This window comes from Oncorhynchus clarkii, chromosome 18 (genome assembly GCF_045791955.1).
Source record: "Oncorhynchus clarkii lewisi isolate Uvic-CL-2024 chromosome 18, UVic_Ocla_1.0, whole genome shotgun sequence".
Classification (NCBI taxonomy): Eukaryota; Metazoa; Chordata; class Actinopteri; order Salmoniformes; family Salmonidae; genus Oncorhynchus; species Oncorhynchus clarkii.
In genome coordinates, this window is record NC_092164.1 from 58993386 (window position 1) to 59010509 (window position 17124).

Here is a 17124-nt window from a genome sequence, read left to right on the forward strand (position 1 = left end):
TTTCCAATCAGGGCAGAATGAACGTGATTGGTTAGATGAAACTAACGTGGCGCCAAAGGCTAGGGCTGCCGTCTTATCTGCTCTTCACGAACCATGCTATTTTGTTGGTTTATTCGCATTGTTCGTAACATAATGTTGCTGCTACCGTCTCTTATGACTGAAAAGAGCTTCTGGACATCAGAACTGCGATTGCTCACCTCAAACTGGATGAAGAGTTCTTCTTCAATGAGTCGGATGGGAGGGATATACTACAGACACACGGCCAGGCCCAGATCCAGGTGATTCGCTGGAGAAGGAAACTGAGATTTAATGGAAAAAAGATCAAGGGTGCCTTGTGGCTAATCTGCCCTTGCCTTCCGTCCTGCAAGCTAACGTTCAATCGCTGGGAAATAAATGGAACGAGCTGAAAGCACATACAGTGCCTTGCGAAAGTATTCGGCCCCCTTGAACTTTGCGACCTTTTGCCACATTTCAGGCTTCAAACATAAAGATATAAAACTGTATTTTTTTGTGAAGAATCAACAACAAGTGGGACACAATCATGAAGTGGAACGACATTTATTGGATATTTCAAACTTTTTTAACAAATCAAAAACTGAAAAATTGGGCGTGCAAAATTATTCAGCCCCTTTACTTTCAGTGCAGCAAACTCTCTCCAGAAGTTCAGTGAGGATCTCTGAATGATCCAATGTTGACCTAAATGACTAATGATGATAAATACAATCCACCTGTGTGTAATCAAGTCTCCGTATAAATGCACCTGCACTGTGATAGTCTGAGAGGTAAAGCAAGGCAAGGCACTGTATATGAACAACAGCTGGTTCACGAAATCTAAGGAAGTCTCAAGGTTTTGCTCACCTGATTGTAGAGTATGTCATGATAAGCTATAGACCACACTATCTACAGTGGGGAGAACAAGTATTTGATACACTGCCGATTTGGCAGGTTATCCTACTTACAAAGCATGTATAGGTCTGTAATTTTTATCATAGGTACACTTCAACTGTGGGAGACGGAATCTAAAACAAAAACCCAGAAAATCACATTGTATGATTTTTAAGTAATTCATTTGCATTTTATTGCATGACATAAGTATTTGATCACCTACCAACCAGTAAGAATTCCGGCTCTCACAGACCTGTTAGTTTTTCTTTAAGAAGCCCTCCTGTTCTCCACTCATTACCTGTATTAACTGCACCTGTTTGCACTCGTTACCTGTATAAAAGACACCGGCAGTGTATCAAATACTTGTTCTCCCCACTGTACCTAGAGAGTTTTCATCTGTATTTTTCGTAGCTGTCTACATACCACCACAGACTGATGCTGGCACTAAAACCGCACTCAATGAGCTGTGTACCGCCATAAGCAAACAGGAAAACGCTCCTAGTGGTGACTTTAATGCAGGGAAAGTTAAATCAGTTTTACCTCATTTCTATCATCATGTTAAATGTGCAACCAGAGTGAAAAAAATTCTAGACCACCTTTACTGCGTGTAGTGATTGTGTTTGGTGTGGGGGGACACACTCAATCAAACCGACTCCAACCTCTCCACAATGGCCAAAACCAGAGAGCTGTGTAAGGATATCAGGGATAAAACTGTAGACCTGCCCAAGGCTGGGATGGGCTACAGGACAATAGGCAAGCAGCTTGGTGATATGGCAACAATTGTTGGGGCAATTATTAGAAAATGGAAGAAGTTCAAGATGGCGGTCAATCACCCTTGGTCTGGGGCTCCATGCAAGATCTCACCTCGTGGGGCATCAATCAATCTTCATGAGGAAGATGAGGGATCAGTCCAGAACTACACGGCAGGACCTGGTTAATGACCTGAAGAGAGCTGGGACCACAGTCTCAAAGAAAACCATTAGTAACACACTACGCCGTCATGGATTAAAATCCTGCAGTGCACGCAAGGTCCCCCTGCTCAAGCCAGCGCATGTCCAGGCCCGTCTGAAGTTTGCCAATTACCATCTGGATGATCCAGAGGAGGAATGGGAGAAGGTCATGTGGTCTGATGAGACAAAAATAGAGCTTTTTGGTCTAAACTCCACTCGCCGTGTTTGGAGGAAGAAGAAGGATGAGTACAACCCCAAGAACACCATCCCAAGCGTGAAGCATGGAGGTGGAAACATAATTATTTGGGGATGCTTTTCTGCAAAGGGGACAGGACGACTGCACCGTATTGAGGGGAGGATGGATGGGGCCATGTATCACGAGATCTTGGCCAACAACCTCCTTCCCTCAGTAAGAGCATTGAAGATGGGTCGTGGCTGGGTCTTCCAGCATGACAACGACCCGAAACACACAGCCAGGGCAAATAAGGAGTGGCTCCGTAAGAAGCATCTCAAGGTCCTGGAGTGGCCTTGCGAGTCTCCAGACCTGAACCCAATATAAAATCTTTGGAGGGAGCTGAAAGTCCGTATTGCCCAGCGACAGCCCGAAACCTGTAGGATCTGGAGAAGGTCTGTATGGAGGAGTGGGCCAAAATCCCTGCTGCAGTGTGTGCAAACCTGGTCATGAACTACAGGAAACGTATGATCTCTGTAATTGCAAACAAAGGTTTCTGTACCAAATATTAAGTTCTGCTTTTCTGATGTATCAAATACTTATGTCATGCAATAAAATGCAAATTCATTACTTAAAAATCATACAATGTGATTTTCTGGATTTTTGTTTTAGATTCCGTCTCTCACAGTTGAAGTGTACCTATGATAAAAATTACAGACCTTTACATGCTTTGTAAGTAGGAAAACCTGCAAAATCGGCAGTGTATCAAATACTTGTTCTCCCCACTGTACCTAGAGAGTTTTCATCTGTATTTTTCGTAGCTGTCTACATACCACCACAGACTGATGCTGGCACTAAAACCGCTATCAATGAGCTGTATACCGCCATAAGCAAACAGGAAAACGCTCCTAGTGGTGACTTTAATGCAGGTAAAGTTAAATCAGTTTTACCTAATTTCTATCAGCATGTTAAATGTGCAACCAGAGTGAAAAAATTCTAGACCACCTTTACTGCGTGTAGTGATCGTGTTTGGTGTGGGGGGACAAAATGTATTTATGCACGATAGCGCACGATGGCGCACGAGCGCAGCCAGTTTGGGTTCGGTGTAAGTCTGTAAAAAAGTGGTCAGATGAAGCAGATGCTAAACTACAGGACTGCTTTGCTAGCACAGACTGGAATATGTTCTGGGATTATTCCGATGGTATTGAGGAGTACAACACATGGCTTTATCAATAAGTGCATTGAGGATGTCGTCCCCACAGTGACTGTACGTACGTACATACCCCAACCAGAAGCCATGGATTACAGGCAACAGCCGCACTGAGCTAAAGGGTAGAGCTGCCACTTTCAAGGAGCGGGACTCCCGCTATGCCATCCGAGGAACCATCAAACAGGCAAAGCATCAATACAGGACTAAGATAAAATCGTACTACACCAGCTCAGACGCTCGTCGGATGTGGCAGAGCTTGCAAACTATTACAGACTACAGGGGAAGCACAGCCGAGAGCTGCCCAGTGACACGAGGCTACCAGATGAGCTCAATAACTTCTATGATCGCTTCGAGGCAAGTAACACTGAAACATGCATGAGAGCATCAGCTGTTCCGGATGACTGTGTGATCACGCTCTCCTCAGCCAACGTGAGCAAGACCTTAAAACAGGTCAACATTCACAAGGCCGCAGGGCCAGACGGATTGCCATGACTTGTACTCTGAGCATGCGCTGACCAACTGGCTGACCAAGTGTCTTCACTGACATTTTCAACCTCTCCCTGTCTAAGTCTGTAATACCAACATGTTTCAAGAAGACCACCATAGTCCTTGTGCCCAAGAACATTAAGGTAACCTGCCTAAATGACTACCGACCCATAGCACCCACGTCTGTAGCCATGAAATGCTGTGAAAGGCTGGTCATGGCTCACATCAACACCATTATCCCAGAAACCCTAGGCCCACTCAATTTGCATACCACACCAACAGATCCAGAAATGATGCAATCTCTATTGCACTCCACACTGCCCTTTTACACCTGGACAAAAGGAACACCTATGTGAGAATGCTATTTATTGACTACAGTTCAGCGTTCAACACCATAGTGCCCTCAAAGCTCATCACTAAGCTAAGGACCCTGGGACTAAACACCTCCCTCTGCAACTGTGGATCCTGGATTTCCTGACGGGCCGCCCCCAGGTGGTAAGTGTAGGTAACAACACATCTGCCACGCTGGTCCTCAACGAGGGGGTTCCTCAGGGGTGCGTGCTCAGCCCCCTCCTGTACTCCCTGTTCACTCATGACTGCATGGCCAGGCACGACTCTCCCAAAACCAAGGCGATTTTGTTGGGGGTGTGTTATAGGCCGCCCAAGCAGAATGCATTCTTTGAAGGTCTTGAAATTGTGTTGTCAAACTGTAATGATTCGCTGTTGAAGTAAATCATTTTGTTAGGGGATTTCAATACTGATGTCTGCAAAAAGAATAGCCCAACATACAATCTATTTATGCACTTTTGTAGATCACTTGCTCTGACCCAAATGATAAAAGATCCCACCAGGATATGTGAAACAGTGCACAGTACAATTGACTTAATATTAGTGTCTGATAAATCTAAAATAAGTGGAGTAATAGTCTATGGAATCAGTGATAATTTTATTACATTTTGCACAAGGAGGATTTTTAAAGATATATTTAAGTGTCACACAACTGTTAGAATCAGAGGACTCAAAAAATACTGTGTAGAAAAGTTTAGGGAGGAAGTGGGAAAAATTGACTGGTCCCCTGTGCTAGATAGTTTAGGGGTAGACAGTGCCTGGGAAGCCTTTAAATGTAGATTCCTTGATGTGGTGAATGTGATGGCTCCCATTAGACGGGTCAGGGTAAAGCAGAGATCTAGCCCTTGGTTTAATCATGAGAATCTAGAATATATCCAAGCAAGGAATAAGGCCTGTTGAGGATAGGGTGTCCCAGATTAAACTAGGTTTGGTTTCCAGGAGTATTTATGGTCCTGCGCCCAGAAATGTAGTGATTACTTTCCTCGTGTTAGGGATGCACGCAATCATAGCACCAGATCAGGTGTTGCTGATGTGTGCTTATACAGGTTCAGGAGTAATGCTGGTAAAGGTACTTTCTTGTATACTGGAGCCTCAGAATGGAATGGGTTGCCTCTGCCTATAAAAACAATGTCCTCCCTGGACAGCTTTAAACATAAAGTAAAAATCTGTTTGATGTCTTCTGTGCCCATATGAATAACCCCAATGATGTAACTGGAATGATGAGATAGATGTTCCTCTTTTATGTTTTTGTTTTATTATTTCACTGTCATACTGTGTTCGATCTAGCCATCTTGTGTCAAGAGGACCACAATGGAAATAAGTCCCAGACTTTGTGTGTTATCCTCGATGATTTTATTCATGTGCATGTATGGCTTTTAAGTTTTATGTGTGCTTGTTTTTTTAAATGGTCGAATTAATAAACTAAACTAAACTAATCATTAGGTTTGCTGAAGACAACAGTGGTAGGCCTGATCACCGACAACGATGAGACAGCCTATAGGGAGGAGGTCAGAGACCTGACCCAGTGGTGCAAGGACAACAAGCTCTCCCTCAACGTGATCAAGACAAAGGAGATGATTGTGGACTACAGGAAAAGGAGGACCGAGCACGCCCCCATTCTCATCGACGGGCTGTAGTGGAGCAAGTAAAGAGCTTTAAGTTCCTTGGTGTCCACATCACCAACAAACTAACATGGTCCAAGCACACCAAGACTGTCGTGAGGCGGGCATGACAAAACCTATTCTCCCTCAGGAGACCGAGATAATTTGGCATTGGTCCTCAGATCCGAAAAAGGGTTTACAGCTGCACCATCGAGAGCATCCTGAATCACTGGGTCATGGGTCTCAGGGTTATGTTGCTGCTGCCAACTTGGTCTCAGGGTTCTGTTACTGCTGCTAACATGGTCTCAGGGATCTGTTACTGCTGCTAACGTGGTCTCAGGGTTATGTTACTGCTGCCAACGTGGTCTCAAGGTTCTGTTACTGCTGCTAACGTGGTCTCAGGGTTCTGTTACTGCTGCTAACGTGGTCTCAGGGTTATGTTGCTGCTGCCAATGTGGTCTCAGGGTTATGTTACTGCTGCTGCTTCCAACGTGGTCTCAGGGTTCTGTTGCTCCTGCCAACGTGGTCCCAGGGTTATGTTACTGCTGCCAATGTGGTCTCAGGGTTATGTTGCTGCTGCCAACGTGGTCTCAGGGTTAGGTTACTGCTGCTAACATGGTCTCAGGGATCTGTTACTGCTGCTAACGTGGTCTCAGGGTTATGTTACTGCTGCCAACGTGGTCTCAAGGTTCTGTTACTGCTGCTAACGTGGTCTCAGGGTTCTGTTACTGCTGCTAACGTGGTCTCAGGGTTATGTTGCTGCTGCCAATGTGGTCTCAGGGTTATGTTACTGCTGCTGCTTCCAACGTGGTCTCAGGGTTCTGTTGCTCCTGCCATCATGGTCCCAGGGTTATGTTACTGCTGCCAATGTGGTCTCAGGGTTATGTTGCTGCTGCCAACGTGGTCTCAGGGTTAGGTTGCTGCTGCCAACGTGGTCCCAGGGTTATGTTACTGCTGCCAATGTGGTCTCAGGGTTATGTTGCTGCTGCCAATGTGGTCTCAGGGTTATGTTGCTGCTGCCAACGTGGTCCCAGGGTTATGTTACTGCTTCCAATGTGGTCTCAGGGTTATGTTGCTGCTGCCAATGTGGTCTCAGGGTTATGTTGCTGCTGCCAACTTGGTCCCACTGTTATGTTACTGCTGCCAATGTGGTCTCAGGGTTATGTTGCTGCTGCCAATGTGGTCTCAGGGTTATGTTGCTGCTGCCAATGTGGTCTCAGGGTTATGTTGCTGCTGATTCCAACGTGGTCTCAGGGTTCTGTTGCTCCTGCCAACGTGGTCTCAGGGTTATGTTACTGCTGCCAACGTGGTCTCAGGGTTATGTTACTGCTGCCAATGTGGCCTCAGGGTTATGTCACTGCTGCCAATGTGGCCTCAGGGTTATGTTACTGCTGCCAATGTGGCCTCGGGGTTATGTTACTGCTGCCAATGTGGCCTCAGGGTTATGTTACTGCTGCCAACGTGGTCTCAGGGTTATGTTACTGCTGCTAACGTGGTCTCAGGGTTATGTTGTTGCTGCCAACGTGGTCTCAGGGTTATGTTGCTGCTGCTAACGTGGTCTCAGGGTTATGTTACTGCTGCTAACGTGGTCTCAGGGTTATGTTACTGCTGCCAACGTGGTCTCAGGGTTATGTTGCTGCTGCCAACGTGGTCTCAGGGTTCTGTTGTTGCTGCCAACGTGGTCTCAGGGTTATGTTGCTGCTGCCAACGTGGTCTCAGGGTTATGTTGCTGCTGCCAACGTGGTCTCAGGGTTCTGTTGTTGCTGCCAACGTGGTCTCAGGGTTATGTTGCTGCTGCCAACGTGGTCTCAGGGTTCTGTTGTTGCTGCCAACGTGGTCTCAGGGTTATGTTGCTGCTGCCAACGTGGTCTCAGGGTTCTGTTGTTGCTGCCAACGTGGTCTCAGGGTTATGTTGCTGCTGCTAATGTGGTCTCAGGGTTATGTTGCTGCTTCCAATGTGGTCTGAAGGTTATGTTGCTGCTGCTGCCAACGTTGTCTCAGCGTTATGTTGCTGCTGCTGCCAACGTGGTCTTAGGGTTATGTTGCTGCTTCCAATGTGGTCTCATGGTTATGTTACTGATGCTGCCAACGTGGTCTCAGGGTTATGTTGCTGCTTCCAACGTGGTCTCATGGTTATGTTACTGATGCTGCCAACGTGGTCTCAGGGTTATGTTGCTGCTGCCAACGTGGTCCCAGGGTTATGTTGTTGCTGCCAACGTGGTCTCAGGGTTATGTTGCTGCTGCCAACGTGGTCTCAGGGTTCTGTTGTTGCTGCCAACGTGGTCTCAGGGTTATGTTGCTGCTGCCAACGTGGTCTCAGGGTTATGTCACTGCTGCCAATGTGGCCTCAGGGTTATGTTACTGCTGCCAATGTGGCCTCGGGGTTATGTTACTGCTGCCAATGTGGCCTCGGGGTTATGTTACTGCTGCCAACGTGGTCTCAGGGTTATGTTACTGCTGCTAACGTGGTCTCAGGGTTATGTTGTTGCTGCCAACGTGGTCTCAGGGTTATGTTGCTGCTGCTAACGTGGTCTCAGGGTTATGTTGCTGCTGCTAACGTGGTCTCAGGGTTATGTTACTGCTGCCAACGTGGTCTCAGGGTTATGTTGCTGCTGCCAACGTGGTCTCAGGGTTCTGTTGTTGCTGCCAACGTGGTCTCAGGATTATGTTGCTGCTGCCAACGTGGTCTCAGGGTTATGTTGCTGCTGCCAACGTGGTCTCAGGGTTCTGTTGTTGCTGCCAACGTGGTCTCAGGGTTATGTTGCTGCTGCCAACGTGGTCTCAGGGTTCTGTTGTTGCTGCCAACGTGGTCTCAGGGTTATGTTGCTGCTGCCAACGTGGTCTCAGGGTTCTGTTGTTGCTGCCAACGTGGTCTCAGGGTTATGTTGCTGCTGCTAATGTGGTCTCAGGGTTATGTTGCTGCTGCCAATGTGGTCTGAAGGTTATGTTGATGCTGCTGCCAACGTTGTCTCAGCGTTATGTTGCTGCTGCTGCCAACGTGGTCTTAGGGTTATGTTGCTGCTTCCAATGTGGTCTCATGGTTATGTTACTGATGCTGCCAACGTGGTCTCAGGGTTATGTTGCTGCTTCCAACGTGGTCTCATGGTTATGTTACTGATGCTGCCAACGTGGTCTCAGGGTTATGTTGCTGCTGCCAACGTGGTCCCAGGGTTATGTTGCTGCTGCCAACGTGGTCTCAGGGTTCTGTTGTTGCTGCCAACGTGGTCTCAGGGTTATGTTGCTGCTGCCAACGTGGTCTCAGGGTTCTGTTGTTGCTGCCAACGTGGTCTCAGGGTTATGTTGCTGCTGCCAACGTGGTCTCAGGGTTCTGTTGTTGCTGCCAACGTGGTCTCAGGGTTATGTTGCTGCTGCTAATGTGGTCTCAGGGTTATGTTGCTGCTGCCAATGTGGTCTGAAGATTATGTTGCTGCTGCTGCTAATGTGGTCTCCGCGTTATGTTGCTGCTGCTGCCAACGTGGTCTTAGGGTTATGTTGCTGCTTCCAATGTGGTCTCATGGTTATGTTACTGATGCTGCCAACGTGGTCTCAGGGTTATGTTGCTGCTTCCAACGTGGTCTCATGGTTATGTTACTGATGCTGCCAACGTGGTCTCAGGGTTATGTTGCTGCTGCCAACGTGGTCCCAGGGTTATGTTGCTGCTGCCAACGTGGTCTCAGGGTTCTGTTGTTGCTGCCAACGCTGTCTCAGGGTTATGTTGCTGCTGCCAACGTGGTCTCAGGGTTCTGTTGTTGCTGCCAACGTGGTCTCAGGGTTATGTTGCTGCTGCCAACGTGGTCTCAGGGTTCTGTTGTTGCTGCCAACGTGGTCTCAGGGTTATGTTGCTGCTGCCAACGTGGTCCCAGGGTTATGTTGCTGCTGCCAACATGGTCTCAGGGTTATGTTGCTGCTGCCAATGTGGTCTCAGGGTTATGTTGCTGCTGCCAACGTGGTCTCAGGGTTCTGTTGTTGCTGCCAACGTGGTCTCAGGGTTATGTTGCTGCTGTCAACATGGTCTCGGGGTTATGTTGCTGCTGCTAACGTGGTCTCAGGGTTATGTTGCTGCTGCCAATGTGGTCTGAAGGTTATGTTGCTGCTGCTGCCAACGTTGTCTCAGCGTTATGTTGCTGCTGCTGCCAACGTGGTCTTAGGGTTATGTTACTGCTTCCAACGTGGTCTCATGGTTATCTTACTGATGCTGCCAACGTGGTCTCAGGGTTATGTTGCTGCTTCCAACGTGGTCTCATGGTTATGTTACTGATGCTGCCAACGTGGTCTCAGGCTTATGTTGCTGCTGCCAACGTGGTCCCAGGGTTATGTTACTGCTGCTAACGTGGTCTCAGGGTTATTTTGTTGCTGCCAACACGGTTTCAGGGTTATGTTGCTGCTGCCAACGTGGTCTCAGGGTTCTGTTGTTGCTGCCAACGTGGTCTCAGGGTTATGTTGCTGCTGCTAATGTGGTCTCAGGGTTATGTTGCTGCTGCCAATGTGGTCTGAAGGTTATGTTGCTGCTGCTGCCAACGTTGTCTCAGCATTATGTTGCTGCTGCTGCCAACGTGGTCATAGGGTTATGTTACTGATGCTGCCAACGTTGTCTCAGGGTTATGTTGCTGCTTCCAACGTGGTCTCATGGTTATGTTACTGATGCTGCCAACGTGGTCTCAGGGTTATGTTGCTGCTGCCAACGTGGTCCCAGGGTTATGTTACTGATGCTGCCAATGTGGTCTCAGGGTTATGTTGTTGCTGCCAACGTGGTCTCAGGGTTATGTTGCTGCTGCCAACGTGGTCTCAGGGTTCTGTTGTTGCTGCCAACGTGGTCTCAGGGTTATGTTGCTGCTGCCAACATGGTCTCAGGGTTATGTTGCTGCTGCCAATGTGGTCTGAAGGTTATGTTGCTGCTGCTGCCAACGTTGTCTCAGCGTTATGTTGCTGCTGCTGCCAACGTGGTCTTAGGGTTATGTTGCTGCTTCCAACGTGGTCTCATGGTTATGTTACTGATGCTGCCAACGTGGTCTCAGGGTTATGTTGCTGCTTCCAACGTGGTCTCATGGTTATGTTACTGATGCTGCCAACGTGGTCTCAGGGTTATGTTGCTGCTGCCAACGTGGTCCCAGGGTTATGTTACTGCTGCTAACGTGGTCTCAGGGTTATGTTGTTGCTGCCAACGTTGTCTCAGGGTTATGTTGTTGCTGCCAACGTGGTCTCATGGTTATGTTACTGATGCTGCCAACGTGGTCTCAGGGTTATGTTGCTGCTTCCAACGTGGTCTCATGGTTATGTTACTGATGCTGCCAACGTGGTCTCATGGTTATGTTACTGATGCTGCCAACGTGGTCTCAGGGTTATGTTGCTGCTGCCAACGTGGTCCCAGGGTTATGTTACTGCTGCTAACGTGGTCTCAGGGTTATGTTGTTGCTGCCAACGTTGTCTCAGGGTTATGTTGTTGCTGCCAACGTGGTCTCATGGTTATGTTACTGATGCTGCCAACGTGGTCTCAGGGTTATGTTGCTGCTTCCAACGTGGTCTCATGGTTATGTTACTGATGCTGCCAACGTGGTCTCATGGTTATGTTACTGATGCTGCCAACGTGGTCTCAGGGTTATGTTGCTGCTGCCAACGTGGTCCCAGGGTTATGTTACTGATGCTGCCAATGTGGTCTCAGGGTTATGTTGCTGCTGCCAACGTGGTCTCAGGGTTCTGTTGTTGCTGCCAACGTGGTCTCAGGGTTATGTTGCTGCAGCCAACGTGGTCTCAGGGTTCTGTTGTTGCTGCCAACGTGGTCTCAGGGTTATGTTGCTGCTGCCAACATGGTCTCAGGGTTATGTTGCTGCTGCCAATGTGGTCTGAAGGTTATGTTGCTGCTGCTGCCAACGTTGTCTTAGCGTTATGTTGCTGCTGCTGCCAACGTGGTCTTAGGGTTATGTTGCTGCTTCCAACGTGGTCTCATGGTTATGTTACTGATGCTGCCAACATGGTCTCAGGGTTATGTTGCTGCTTCCAACGTGGTCTCATGGTTATGTTACTGATGCTGCCAACGTGGTCTCAGGGTTATGTTGCTGCTGCCAACGTGGTCCCAGGGTTATGTTACTGCTGCTAACGTGGTCTCAGGGTTATGTTGTTGCTGCCAACGTGGTCTCAGGGTTATGTTGTTGCTGCCAACGTGGTCTCAGGGTTATGTTGCTGCTGCCAACGTGGTCCCAGGGTTATGTTACTGCTGCTAACGTTGTTTCAGGGTTATGTTGCTGCTGCCAACGTGGTCTCAGGGTTCTGTTGTTGCTGCCAACATGGTCTCAGGGTTATGTTGCTGCTGCCAACGTGGTCTCAAGGTTCTGTTGTTGCTGCCAACGTGGTCTCAGGGTTATGTTGCTGCTGCCAACGTGGTCTCAGGGTTCTGTTGTTGCTGCCAACGTGGTCTCAGGGTTATGTTGCTGCTGCCAACGTGGTCCCAGGGTTATGTTGCTGCTGCTAACATGGTCTCAGGGTTATGTTGCTGCTGCTAACGTGGTCTCAGGGTTCTGTTGTTGCTGCCAACGTGGTCTCAGGGTTATGTTGCTGCTGCCAACGTTGTCTAAGGGTTATGTTGCTGCTGCCAACGTGGTCTCAGGGTTCTGTTGTTGCTGCCAACGTGGTCTCAGGGTTATGTTGCTGCTGCCAACATGGTCTCAGGGTTATGTTGCTGCTGCTAATGTGGTCTCAGGGTTATGTTGCTGCTGCCAATGTGGTCTGAAGGTTATGTTGCTGCTGCTGCCAACGTTGTCTCAGCGTTATGTTGCTGCTGCTGCCAACGTGGTCTTAGGGTTATGTTACTGCTTCCAACGTGGTCTCATGGTTATGTTACTGATGCTGCCAACGTGGTCTCAGGGTTATGTTGCTGCTTCCAACGTGGTCTCATGGTTATGTTACTGATGCTGCCAACGTGGTCTCAGGGTTATGTTGCTGCTGCCAACGTGGTCCCAGGGTTATGTTACTGCTGCTAACGTGGTCTCAGGGTTATGTTGTTGCTGCCAACGTGGTTTCAGGATTATGTTGCTGCTTCCAACGTGGTCTCAGGGTTCTGTTGTTGCTGCCAACGTGGTCTCAGGGTTATGTTGCTGCTGCTAATGTGGTCTCAGGGTTATGTTGCTGCTGCCAATGTGGTCTGAAGGTTATGTTGCTGCTGCTGCCAATGTGGTCTTAGGGTTATGTTGCTGCCTCCAACGTGGTCTCATGGTTATGTTACTGATGCTGCCAACGTGGTATCAGGGTTATGTTGCTGCTTCCAACGTGGTCTCATGGTTATGTTACTGATGCTGCCAACGTGGTCTCAGGGTTATGTTGCTGCTGCCAACGTGGTCCCAGGGTTATGTTGCTGCTGCCAACGTGGTCTCAGGGTTATGTTGTTGATGCTATCGTGGTCTCAGGGTTATGTTGCTGATGCTATCGTGGTCTCATGGTTATGTTGCTGCTGCTGCCAACGTGGTCTCCGGGTTATGTTGCTGCTGCTATCGTGGTCTCAGGGTTATGTTGCTGATGCTATCGTGGTCTCATGGTTATGTTGCTGCTGCTGCCAACGTGGTCTCATGGTTATGTTGCTGCTGCCAACGTGGTCTCAGGGTTATGTTGCTGATGCTATCGTGGTCTCAGGGTTATGTTGCTGATGCTATCGTGGTCTCAGGGTTATGTTGATGCTGCCAACATGGTCTCAGGGTTATGTTGTTGATGCTATCGTGATCTCAGGGTTATGTTGCTGATGCTATCGTGGTCTCAGGGTTATGTTTATGCTGCTGCCAATGTGGTCTCAGGGTTATGTTGCTGATGCTATCGTGGTCTCAGGGTTCTGTTGTTGCTGCCAACGTGGTCTCAGGGTTATGTTACTGATGCTGCCAACGTGGTCTCAGAGTTATGTTCCTGCTGCTGCCAACGTGGTCCCATGGTTATGTTGCTGCTGCCAACGTGGTTTCAGGGTTATGTTGCTGCTGCCAACGTGGTCTCAGGGTTATGTTGTTGATGCTATCGTGGTCTCAGGGTTATGTTGCTGATGCTATCGTGGTCTCATGGTTATGTTGCCTCTGCCAACGTGGTCTCAGGGTTATGTTGTTGATGCTATCGTGGTCTCAGGGTTATGTTGCTGCTGCCAACGTGGTCTCAGGGTTATGTTGCTGCTGCCAACGTGGTCTCAGGGTTATGTTGCTGCTGCTGCCAACGTGGTCTCAGGGTTATGTATGCTGCTGCTACCAACGTGGTCCCACGGTTATGTTGCTACTGCTACCAACGTGGTCTCAGGGTTATGTTACTGCTGCTGCCAACGTGGTCCCAGGGTTATGTTGCTGCTGCTGCCAACGTGGTCTCAGGGTTATGTTACTGATGCTGCCAAGGTGGTCTCAGGGTTATGTTGCTGCTGCCAACGTGGTCTCAGGGTTATGTTGCTGCTGCTACCAACGTGGTCTCAGGGTTATGTTGCTGCTGCTACCAACGTGGTCTCAGGGTTATGTTGTTGCTGCTACCAACTTGGTCTCAGAGTTATGTTGCTGCTGCTACCAACGTGGTCTCAGGGTTATGTTGCTGCTGCTACCAACGTGGTCTCAGGGTTCTGTTACTGCTGCTGCCAACGTGGTCTCAGATGTATGTTGCTGCTGCCAATGTGGCCTCAGGGTTATGTTGCTGCTGCCAACTTGGTCTCAGGGTTCTGTTGCTGCTGCTGCCAACGTGGTCTCAGGGTTCTGTTACTGCTGCTGCCAACGTGGTTTCAGAGTTATGTTGCTGCTGCTGCATGACTGAACCAGTCTCAGCTCTTCTGATTAGCTGTTCCAGTACTTTCTATGCTCTCTAGCTTTGCTATTCCTCTGAGGGAGAATCTCAATGACACTTTCCTCATGTTCTCTCCTCGCCTTCTTCTCAATACCCATTGGAGGAGAAGGTCAGAGAGCCGGGACCTCAGGCTTTCTCATCCAATGGGTTTTGAGAAGGAGTCGAGGAGAGTGGATTGGAGGAGTATGCAATTGAGATTCTCCCAGAGACTTTGGCCTTTTCTCTGAGATGTAGCTATGAGCTGACTGTACAGTATTGCTGCTGGAAGATCTCTCATGGTCCTCCTACACATTGGCATAGTATGCTCTGACTGGACTGTTAAATATAGACAAGCAGCTCCTTGCTTCCAGTTTTGTCACTTCAGCTCAGCAGTGGAGAGAGAGAGCGGAGAGAGAGAGAGCGGAGAGAGAGAGCGGAGAGAGAGAGTGGAGAGAGAGAGAGCGGAGAGAGAGAGAGAGAGACTGCTAACCCACTACGGGGGGGAGAGGAGAGAGAGAGTGGAGAGAGAGAGAGCGGAGAGAGATAGCGGAGAGAGAGAGTGGAGAGAGAGAGAGAGAGCGGAGAGAGAGAGAGAGAGACTGCTAACCCACTACGGGGGGGGGGGGGAGAGAGAGAGAGAGAGAGAGAGCGGAGAGAGAGAGCGGAGAGAGAGCGGAGAGAGAGAGAGCGGAGAGAGAGAGAGCGGAGAGAGAGATGGAGAGAATGAGAGAGAGAGAGAGAGAGAGAGAGAGAGAGAGAGAGAGAGAGAGAGAGAGAGAGAGAGAGAGAGACTGCTAACCCACCACAGAGAGGGAGAGAGAGAGAGAGGAGACTGCTAACCCACCACAGAGGGAGAGAGAGAGAGAGAGGAGACTGCTAACCCACCACAGAGAGGGAGAGACAGAGAGAGGAGACTGCTAACCCACCACAGAGGGAGAGAGAGAGGAGACTGCTAACCCACCACAGAGGGAGAGAGAGAGAGAGAGAGAGGAGACTGCTAACCCACCACAGAGAGAGAGAGAGAGAGAGAGACTACTAACCCACCACAGAGAGGGAGAGAGAGAGAGAGGAGACTGCTAACCCACCACAGAGGGAGAGAGAGAGAGAGAGGAGACTGCTAACCCACCACAGAGAGGGAGAGAGAGAGAGAGGAGACTGCTAACCCACCACAGAGAGGGAGAGAGAGAGAGAGAGAGGAGACTGCTAACCCACCACAGAGAGAGGAGACTGCTGTCCCACCACAGAGAGAGGAGACTGCTGTCCCACCACAGAGGGAGAGAGGAGTTTGCTAACCCATCACAGAGAGAGGAGACTGCTGTCCCACCACAGAGAGAAGAGACTGCTGTCCCACCACAGAGAGGGAGAGAGAGGAGACTGCTAACCCATCACAAAAAGAGAGAGGACACTGCTAAGCCATCACAGAGAGGGAAAGAGAGGAGACTGCTAACCCATCACAAAAAGAGAGAGGACACTGCTAAGCCATCACAAAAAGAGAGAGGAGACTGCTGTCCCACCACAGAGGGAGAGAGGAGTTTGCTAACCCATCACAGAGAGAGGAGACTGCTGTCCCACCACAGAGAGAAGAGACTGCTGTCCCACCACAGAGAGGGAGAGAGAGGAGACTGCTAACCCATCACAAAAAGAGAGAGGACACTGCTAAGCCATCACAGAGAGGGAGAGAGAGGAGACTGTTAACCCATGTAAGAGAGGGAGAGAGAGGAGACTGCTGACACATCACAAAGTTGCAGAGAGAGAGGATACTGCACTCTCGGCCCATGGGATAGGTTACACACACATGCCAAAGAGTTGCCCGAGATAGATCGCCTAGTTGTTTTTGTTAAAGAAATATATTTTTTCTACAGAAAAAGAACAATGAATTTCAACATTTTGTTCCGGCTGTTCTGTTCTGTGAGAGCAGTGCATTCTGGTTCAGATGAGAACAGAGAAATAGATGTACCCACAAGGCCACTGGGGAACTCTGTGTGCCTGAATCAATCTCTGTTCGTTCTGCCCTCCCAATTGTATGGACTCAGACAACATCTGGGGCCACAGAAATGCAGTCCTACATACACACGAGAAAGAGAGAGGGAGAGAGTGTGTGTGTGTATGACTACAGAGTGCAGTTTCCTCTCTCTCTGCAGCTCTGCGATGGGTTAGCAGTCTTCTCTTTCTTTCTGTGATGGGTTAGCAGTCTCCTCTCCCTTTCTATGATGGGTTAGCAGTCTTCTATCTCTTTCTGTGATGGGTTAGCAGTCTTCTCTCTCTTTCTGTGAAGGGTTAGCAGTCTTCTCTCTCTTTCTGTGATGGGTTAGCAGTCTTCTCTCTCTTTCTGTGATGGGTTAGCAGTCTTCTCTCTCTTTCTGTGATGGGTTAGCAGTCTTCTCTCTCTTTCTGTGATGGGTTAGCAGTCTCATCTCACTTTCTGTGATGGGTTAGCAGTCTCCTCTCTCTTTCTGTGATGGGTTAGCAGTCTCCTCTCTCTCCCTTTCTGTGGTGGGTTAGCAGTCTTCTCTCTCTTTCTGTGATGGGTTGGCAGTGTCCTCTCCCTTTCTGTGATGGGTTAGCAGTCTCCTCTCTCTCCCTTTCTGTGATGGGTTAGCAGTCTCCTCTCTCTCCCTCTCTGTGGTGGGTTAGCAGTCTCCTCTCCATTTCTGTGATGGGTTAGCAGTCTCCTCTCTCTCCCTTTCTGTGATGGATTAGCAGTCTCCT